This window comes from Myotis davidii, unplaced genomic scaffold, assembly GCF_000327345.1.
Source record: "Myotis davidii unplaced genomic scaffold, ASM32734v1 scaffold49, whole genome shotgun sequence".
NCBI classification, from domain to species: domain Eukaryota; kingdom Metazoa; phylum Chordata; class Mammalia; order Chiroptera; family Vespertilionidae; genus Myotis; species Myotis davidii.
The window spans coordinates 4516371-4525972 of NW_006300375.1; the positions used below are offsets into that span (position 1 = coordinate 4516371).

At 37.2% G+C, this 9602-nt stretch overlaps 1 protein-coding gene across 1 annotated transcript in view; it reads left to right on the forward strand.

The window, feature by feature from the left end:
• Nucleotides 1-9602, forward strand: part of SEMA3C (semaphorin 3C) — a 158449-nt gene that overhangs the window by 113264 nt on the left and 35583 nt on the right. The gene's annotated exons all lie outside the window — the stretch shown is intronic.

The window sequence follows — 9602 nt, forward strand, 5'->3', positions numbered from 1 at the left end:
AGTGAAATGTAATGATAATGACCCAAATGAAGAGAGGAAGACATTTTAAGCCTGGGTAAGTGGTTTCCCAACTAAAGCAAATTTTGTGACATTTTTATTAATACATTGATCCATTTTTCAATGATAATGATAGATATGTTCTGTTCTAGATAACATTTGAAAGTGAAATGAGCCAAATACTGATATTTTTTAAAAAGTATTGATGGTACTGTTTTAATATATTCATGAATTCTAGTTTGTCAGTTTACTTCAATAGACAATTTGAATGAAAATACTCCAGCTTATAGACCTACATGTTGTTGAATGGCTAGCCTTATAGCAGTGGTTCTCAAAATGTGGTCTTCAGACCAGAGGAGCAAAATCAGTATCACCCAAGAATTTGTTAGAAACGCAAATTCTCAGGCTCCAACCCAGGAACTCTAGAGAGGAGACCCAGCCATCTGTGTTTTAATAAGCCCTCCAGGTAAATCTCATGCACTCTAAAGTTTGAGAGCCACTACTCAAAAAAAAACAATTTTTTTAAAGAAACTAGATTGCCTGTAAGGCAGTAATTAACAATATCTTAATATTTATCTAACATTCCTGACTACTGTGTAGGCATTGATGAAATCTATTTACTTGTCTTATTGCAATATTAGAACTAGCCCATGAAATTAGGTTGTTTCTCTACTAGTTTAAGAAATGGATATACAATAAAAGTTGTCTGTAAACATCATTATAAGATAAGTAGTGGTGGAATATGTATTCTGAGCTGAGGAAGAAATTGCACTCAAACTTCAGTCAATGTAAGATGTGAATACTATTTTGTGGCTAAATATAATTTTCAAAGTCTGCTTTTCTTATAAAGTTCCTATTGTACCCTTGTTTATTATTATACTTAAAACCTCAGCTGTGAATCTTTCACTCTCATATAATTACAGCTTATACTGGTCTGAGGTTGAGAAGCTTCTGACATGCATTGTTGGGCATCCTCTCCACATTTCGCCATATCTACGTTTTCACTTGTCCTTCGTTGCTTACCCCATACCCAAGCAATAATCCTTCCTCCCAGACTAACCGATTCCCACTCTGCTTTTAATTTCATCCCCTCCTGACATTGTCAAGACCATTCTTTATCAATTATATTCTAATTCATTTTTCTTACATTTTATTCTCCACTTAATTCTTGGCTTTGAAACCTTATGCTAGGATATAAAACTAAAACCTAACCTTCACCCACTGCTACCTCTGCTATACCGCTGGTTTTGCCAAGGTCTTCCATGCTCCCAAGGTAAGAAAATCCAATGGCCTTTATCATTAAAATGCCTCCGTCTCCTCTTTGCATCACTTGGCATTGGAGAATCTCTCTTTACTCGGTTCAGTCACAAGTTACAAAAGTCCTCTTTTCTCTGGAAGCTCCTTCTCAATTGCCTTCATTAGCCTGCATGTCTCCTGCCCATGAGTGTGGGCATTCCAGGAGGTTCTTTCCACGGTCTTCTTTTTACATATTCTTAGGCCATCTTATTCATTCATTTGGTTCTAATAACCTGTAATCCCAAATGTGTATCTCTAGTCATTGAAATTTTCTGAGCTAATTATTTGCATTTACAACTTACTGTTAGATAAACACAAATTGTACAATCCATTAACATTTTAGACACCGTACTTCAAACTTAGTTCATTCACTTCTAAAACCCTCTATCCAATGCTTAATCTAGTCTTCCATATTTGTGTTCTTATTGCACATTCCTCTTAAGGTTCTATTTATCCTTGACATATATTTTCTCTCTGTCATTCCATAGTACCTGGTAAGCTCAATAAATATTTGTCAAGATGAATTGCAAATCATAACTGTCCATCGCTACTGCTCATGTAATCAAATAAATCCGTAACTGACCTCAAAAGCTAATACCATTTTCATGTATCCTGTGTTCTTCTAAGATGTAGCCTCTAAGTTAATGACGACAAAGAGTTGCTTTTAGCCTTGGCTCAGATCATTCAATGTGGAGTTTGCTTTAAAAAATATTTATTTTTTCCTGAAGTGAAGTAGTAATTTTAGAGTCAACCTCTCCCTTAATGTCTCATTGAAACCTGTCTTAATGTGGACTCTGATGTTATAACCAGGCTGTTTTTTCGTGTAACTCTATATGAAATATGTAAATTTCATGAATGGAATTTCCACGTCCTTATAAACTGTGCAGCAGTGTTTATTCAGATAAAAGGCAGTAAGAAACATGCTTTTACACAAGTTCTTTGGCTTTTCTTACCACATCAGTATCTGGCATCTTTACATATACTTTTTATGTCATTTATGTGACATTTTATGTCACATATACATTTGTGTCATTTTGAAAAATAGTACTTAGGAATATGTTTTTAATTTTAGTGGGAAACTTCCTAATGATCGCTTACAAAGCCACACAAGTCTCTTGAAGAGTATTCTCATAGGAAATGTTTCTCCCACAGTATCTATCTGAAGAGATAGTAACTCACTTAATCACTTAACCTTATTCTCATGGTCATACCAGACAACACTACGACTTAAAAACAGTGCTTTCAATTTACCTGAAATTCTAACAACCAATATGTCGGTATAGACTATTTTCTGCCCAAGTAGTTCTTGAATTGCTGGTAAAATTTCTTTAAAGGAGAATTCTCAGTGCTTGTTTGCTAAAAGTAAATAAAATACTTTTCTAAACTGGAACTTGAGGGAAACATAAGTCACTATTCCTAGGATTTCTTAGGTTTGTATATCTAAATGTCTTAGGTAGGATATAATGTTTCTTGGGTATCTCCAAATCCTCAAGTACAGAAGAGCCCTTCAGCTGTTATATAAATAAACTAGAGACCCAGTGCATAAAATTCGTGCACTTGTAGGAGCCCACAGAAACTCCATGGTAGCTCTGTGGGCTCAATGCCTAGTAACTGTTACAATTAGCCCATTACAATGTACTACCCTGGCGGAGTTTGAGAGGCTGATAATCTGGCCTTCTATTCTCATGGGACTGTCTCATTATATTTTGTGTGCTGCCAGATACCAAGATAGAGATATAAATACATACTATATAATAAAAGGCTAATATGCAAATTGACTGAACCACCAGGGGGCTGACGCTCAATGTAGGAGCTTCCCCCTGTTGGCCAGTGTACTCCCACAGGGGGAACACCTCCCAACCAGAAACCGGGCTCACAGCTGGCGAGTGCAGCAGCAATGGCAGGAGCCTCTCCTGCCTCCACTGCAGTGCTAAGGATGTCCACCTGATGGCAGGGAGAGGGCCTAAGCCCTCAGTCGGACATCCCCAAAGGGCTCCCAGACTAAGAGAGGATGCAGCACGGACTGAGAAACCCATGCCCCAAGTGCACAAATTTCATGCACTGGGCATCTAGTAGATAAATAAAATATCAGGAAGGTAAGAAGAAAGGAAAAAAGTTGGAAGGGAGGGAGGGAGGGAGGGAGGAACTTTGTCTTCTCATCTTTAATATTTTTATTTTTTATTGTTAAAACATCATTTTTAATAGTTGACACTATTACAGAGGTTCCTCACCCCCACCCCACCCCCTGGCCTTCACCACAATGTTGTCTGTGTTCATGGGCTATATATTTTAAAATCAGATTTATTTTATCCTTTAGAAGTATTTGTGATGTTCTGTGGCTTTTTTTTTTTTTTTGCTTTCTGCTTTTTTGGGGGGGTTCTTGGTATTTGGGCTGTGGGTATTTTTGTGCTTCTTGCTCCTTTTATTTATTTATTTTTTAATCTTTAGGAAGGGCTGGAAACAGTAGACAAGGGCTCCCATAGGATTAGCATTTCTATTTTAACTTTGCCACTTTCCGCTCACATCCAGGGCATCTGTTCAAAGCTGACCGTGCAGCATAGTGAAGGCATTTCTTTTTGTTTTTCCTTTGCTTCTGGAGTTATGAGAACATTTAAGTGCCTGGGTCAGGTTCAGACACATTCTGTCAAATTTATATTTTTGGTACTGTACATGAATCAGAATGACATGTGGTTTCTGATGAAAGAATGAGAGTATTCTTATGAATGGATGTCAGAGCTTTGGGATGATTTAATGTCATGATACTTTTTTCATATAAGGATACATGTGGTGTTCTGCCAAAATTCTTATATAGTATGGTGTATGGTTTCATGCTTCTTGTTAGCTTCTGTTTATCTGGGTGAGTACCAAGTTGGAATGTTGGCTGTAGTACGTCCTTTGAAAATGTGGATTGTGTGCCACAAATGTGACTAAAGACCAAATGTGTTTGCCTGCAGCATTACAAGGTAACCACCTTCATAGGAACTAACTAATTTGGCAGTCACATCTCTTGAAATGGCACACTTATTGAACTGCTAAGCGAGGCGTTTTGATTTTTAAAGAACTCTCAAAAATATCCCATGTAAAGTTTAATAGCTGAAGCAGTGCATTTCTGTTTATACTATTGTCAGTGGGAAGCTGTGCATGAATGTCACTCTAAGGATAATGTCTAGACTTCCCCTTCTCTTAGGATAAAGAACAAATCCCTTTGTAAGTCACTGACTTTTAATACCTTGTGGTTCACTGCTTTCCAAAGCAGAATCTGGAAACATCTGAGCACTTGCCAAGGATTCTACAGGGACATTCACAGTGGGAAATATTAATGGAACAGAGTAGACTGATGGTTGAATTGTCAGAAGAAAGGTCATAAATCATGGTGTGATGACTGCTTGATCATGTAGAAGAGGAGCAAAACGGGCAATATGAAAAGGAAAAAAAAAATGAAGATATAGCCCATACATTGATTGCTAATTCGGAGACAAAAGTTCTCATTTAAATTTTACCTTTAAAATATAATTTATTAAAAATAAATATATGACTGCCTGGCTAGTGTGGCTCAGTGTTTAAGCATCGACCTATGAATCAGGAGGTCACAGTTTGATTCCCGGTCAGAGCACATGACCATGTTGTGGGCTAGATCCCCAGTAGTGGGTGTGCAGGAAGCAGCCAATCAATGATTCTCATCATTGATGTTTCTCTCTCCCTTTCTTTCTGAAATCAATAAAAATATATTAAATAAATAATGACTTATTGCTGAAAAAAATTATTTCAAAAAGAATTGTTTTCCTTTAAGCTACTGTTCAGAAATATGTTCTTTTAAACACCACATAATGTCTGATATAATGACCATATAAATTTTAGTGTTGCTAGCTTGCTTAAATTAACCATTTATTTATTTAATATCCTACTTATGCAAATAAGTGTAATTTGTTAGATTTCTAAATTTATTACTATTTTATTGTATTACTACTAGAGGCCCGATGCAGGAAATTCATGCAAGGGGCTTGGCCCTCGCAGCCCTGGCTGCCTCGGCCAGCCCTTGTAGCCCTGGCTTCATCTGGAAGGTCATCTGGATGGTTGTTCTGCTGCTTGGTCTAATTAGCATATTAGCTCTTTATTATATAGGGTTATAATGATGCTAATTAAATTTCTTTATAATGCTCACCTTTTGCCAGATATGTCATTGAATCACATCTACCCCATTGTAACTAACCTATGAGGAATTGCAAAAATGTAGGCTCCATGGAGGGCAATGATACCTCTATAATTTATTCATAGCTATATGCTCAGTCCCTAGAAAAACAGAGCATCACTAGTTGTCACTCAATAGATATTATTTGAATAAATGAGTGAATGAGTTGCACTTATCCTTCACTGTGTTTGCGCAGAAGCACAGATAAGTTAAGATCACATAGATATTTAGTGTAAAATACAATCAGAATATACATTCTTGCTGTCAGATTTCACATCTGGAACATTTATCTTTTCCATGTTACTACCTCATTTACCATCATCACTTTACATTATCATTTAACTTCACTTTTCTTTTATGAAGTTAAGATAATCTCATATTTTTCTCATTTTACTATGAATTAAAAGTTTCATCCATATATGTCAAGATGATATTGCTGCTATATTGACATTCAACATTAGCATTGGCGTTGCTTGCTTTGAGTCATATCACTCAATTTCACGCACCTACAAGTTAACACCAAGTCTTAATATGTGAACAAGATGCATTTTATAAGGTGACAAAAACCCTTGGGGCAGACTAGATTTGTGTGTGAATTAGCTATGCAAGAATTTAACCTTTGAATGTGATATATTTTAATGTTATTTAACATGTATTTAGTTAGGAATGAGGGAGGTAATATTTGGGGGGAGAGATGAGGATACAAAAATGGGGTAGGACTTCACCTTAATTTTTATGTATCACTAAATCTTGGAACATTTCAAATTTTTTATATTTGTGTTCAAAATGTCTTCCCCACTCACCAAATACATATGAATCTCTTTGACATGCTCCTGTTTCCTTAATTTAAATGGATTCTGCATAATCAATTGGCATATATGGAGGATTTCAGAATATCAAACAATGAGATAGTGTCTGTCAACAGGAAGAGAAACAGCCATGATTTGCTCTGTAACATTGGCTCATTTACTATTGATCGCTGATATTTTCTTACACGACTAGAAAACAACTACAGTCAAACATCATCCCTGCATGTTGCCTTCATTTAACCCTTAACCCTTATATGAATATAAGAAAATTTGTAGCCTAAAGACATTTGTAAAGAAGAAATAACCACAGTATGTCCTGTTCTTCATGTGCTGCTAAGTTTCCCTGAGGCATACCTGGTGACCTTTAACCCTTGGAGAAGAATTCATAGCCAGGCCTTCTCTATATAACTACCCAAAGAACGTCTATAGCTAGCTGTCAGCTGTTGGGGTAGTTTTTGTGGAAAGCCATTTTTAAAAAATCTTTCTAATGAACTGGGAAAGTTCAAATTGTAGAACACAAAAATAAATATTTGTTTAAAGGAGAGAAATGTTTTATTGTTGAATATGAAGTGTAAATTGGAACAAAAATATTTGAAACTGAATTTCTGCAGTGAATCTGTGAATCATATATGTTTTACTTTACTTAGTTGTATGTTTATTTTGTCCTTCCACTAATATGGTAGGCAGAATAGTAGCCCTTGGAGTTCTCTCCATCCTGATCCGCAATACTTTACATGGCAAAAGAGACTTTGCAGGTATGATGAATGTTACAGACATTGAGATGAGGAGATTTTCTGAATGGTCTGGGTATGCCCTGCCTAATTGCATGAGCAGAGAGCTTTTCCCGGCTATCATCAGAGGGAGATGCACTCAGATATGACTGCTGACCTAGAAGACAGAGGAAGGAGACCATGTGCTAAGGAATTTGGTCTCTAGAAGCTGGAAAATGCAAGGAAGTGGATTCTCCTTAGAATATCCAAAAATGAATGCATTTTTCCTTACACCTTGATTTTAGCTCATTGAGACCCATGTTAGACTTCAAATCTACGGAACTCTAGAGAATTCTACCACTGAGCCACCCATGCACCCCAATCTACGGAACTCTAAATAAAAAAGTTATGTTGTTTTAAGACACAAAAATGGTGGTAATTTGTTTTAGCTGCAATAGAAAACTAATACAACTAGGCTTTGATTTCTAGCTTAATTGAAAGACTAGAATGAAACAATTTAGATGCTTCTCTTTAAAAATTTCTAAAATAGAGATTAATAAATTCTGGTTTTAAAATTCTGGCAAAACCCTTACTGATTAATGCGAAAATATAATATATTATGCTCTATAGCTGTTTGTCAACCAGTACAGAATAACATAGTAATTTATCACAGAGATGCTATTTATTCACTCATTAGAATTTTATTGAGCCTGTTACATGCCAAGGCTTATGATATGTAAAGAAGAATATCAGCAGCACATTCTTTTAAGGAGCTCATGTGGAATAAGTAATTCAGTTCAGTTTAGTAAATATTATCCAACAATTATTATGTGACAGCACTCTTACAGGTCCTTAGGATACATCAGTGAACCAGACTAAGATCTGCATTCTACTGGAAGAGAAAATGACCATAGTAAATAAGCAAATTATATAAACACTTGAACATCATAAATGCTATTTAAAAACATTAGAGCTGGTGAAGGGAAATATGTGCTCAGGGTTTGCCTCATTGACAAGGTTATAGTTGAGCACAGACTTGAAAGAGTAAGATAACTAGCCAAAAGCCAATATGAGGAAAGAGCATTGTGAGGTCCTCACAGCGAGTAGTTTGTTCAGCTCTATAACATAAGGATCTGGAGCACCCAGGAAAGGATACACATGTGCAATAGTTTTCTATTGCTACATAATAAATCACCACAAAATTAGGGCCTTCAAACTAAACACACATATTATCTCAGTTTCTGTACCCGAATGCGTAGCTGTCCTCTCTGCTCAGAGTCTCACAAGGCTGCCATGAAACTGTAGGCCAGCCTGCATTCCTTTCTGGAATTCAGGATCCTCTTCCAAACTCCGATGGTTTGGGGAAAAATTCAGTTGCTCTCTGATGCAGAAATGAGGCCCTTAGCTCCTAGACACCACCCGCAGTTCCCTCCCCGTGGATCTCTTCATTGGTCATTCAAAACATGGTTGTTTGCTTCTTCATTGCTGACAGTCTCTCTACAACCTGCTAAAACAGCTCGCATATAATGTAGCATAATTATTGGACTGACATACCATCATCACCTTTGCATTATTCTGTTTATTAGTAGCAAGTCACTGACGGGGTCCGACCCCAGCAGGTCCAGGGGTTCCCAACGGTGTAGACGGAGTCGGCGAAGAAGGAATGACACGGAGACAGCGTTCAGTTGATCAGCAGCCTAGCCAGGATCTCCAGCCAAGTTCTGGTCTGGATCTCCAGAGAAGTTCTGCCGTTTATTGTCTTGTTACATCCGTATTTATACCAGTTGATTTTAATCCTGTCAATTTCTATTACAAAGGTTAGGACGTTTCTTATCTCCATTCCAGGGAGTAAAGATTATGTAGCTTAAGCATGATTGTTCGTAGTTAAAGTGATTAACTACCCGCCTGGCACTTAGTTAAGGAGTTTCATCCCCTCCCTGACTTCAGGGAAAAATCCCTACCTGGGGAAACAACCTTTCTCGGAGAGGTGACCTTGGTTAAAACACACAGCGCTAAGGGGAGCAAACATATTAAGAACAGTATGCTATATACGCCAGGTCCCTTGAAACATATGCTGTGCAGATGTTTCTGTTCTGCAGCGACTGTGTCAAGCAGCAAGGATGGACCGGCTTCCGGCAAGTCACATATTGTAGCTTGACTCAAGGGGAGAAGTTATACAAGGTATGACTCATTAGGAGTCATCATAGTATAGTTGGTCAGCACCTGCCCATATGCATTTTATTTTATTTAGTTAGTTTTTATTTTTTTATTGTCTAAAGTTTTACATATGTCTCCTTTTTCCCCAATTGACTCCCCACCAGCCATTCCCACCCCAGGCAAGCCCCCACCACCCCGGTGTCTGTGTCCATTGGTTATGCTAATACGCATGCATACAAGTCCTTTGGTTGCATTCTAATCACCCCCATACCCCCATTTGTCTCTGGATCTATTATTGTTCATCAAATTATGTTGGTCATTATATCCCACATATGAGTGAGGTCATGTGATATTTATCTTTCTCCAACTGGCTTATTTTGCTTTGCATAATGCTCTCCAGTTCCATCCATGCTGTTGCAAATGGTAAGAATTACTTCTTTTTTT